Here is a 693-nt window from a genome sequence, read left to right as displayed (position 1 = left end):
TGAGAACCCTTCAATGGAAGAGGTGAATTACATGGGAGAACCCTATGGAAACACCTACAATCCTTCATGGAGGAATCATCCAAATCTTTCATGGAAGGATCAACAGAGACCTCAACAAGGTTTCAATAACAATAATGGTGGAAGAAACAGGTTTAGCAATAGCAAGCCCTTTCCATCATCTTCTCAGCAACAGACAGAGAGTTCTAAGCAGAATACCTCTGACTTAGCTACCATGGTCTCTGATCTGATCAAAACCACTCAAAGTTTCATGACTGAAACAAGGTCCTCCATTAGTAATTTGGAAGGACAAGTGGGTCAGCTGAGCAAGAAAATTACTGAACTCCCTCCTAGTACTCTCCCAAGCAATACAGAAGAAAATCCAAAAGGAGAGTGCAAAGCCATCAACTTGGCCGAATTTTGGGAGGGAGAAGAGGCAGTGAACGCCACTGAGGAAGGCCTCACTGGACGCCCACTGACCTCCAATGAGTTCCCCAATGAGGAACCTTGGGAATCTAAGGCTCAAGATGAGACCATAGAGATTCCATTGGACTTACTTCTGCCATTCATGAGCTCTGATGAGTATTCTTCTTCTGAAGAGGATGAGTATGTCACTGAAGAGCAAGTTGCTAAATACCTTGGGGAAATCATGAAGCTAAATGACAAGTTATTTGGAAATGAGACTTGGGAGGATGA

This window comes from Arachis duranensis, chromosome 2 (genome assembly GCF_000817695.3).
Source record: "Arachis duranensis cultivar V14167 chromosome 2, aradu.V14167.gnm2.J7QH, whole genome shotgun sequence".
NCBI classification, from domain to species: Eukaryota; Viridiplantae; Streptophyta; class Magnoliopsida; order Fabales; family Fabaceae; genus Arachis; species Arachis duranensis.
This window is presented reverse-complemented; position numbering follows the sequence as displayed.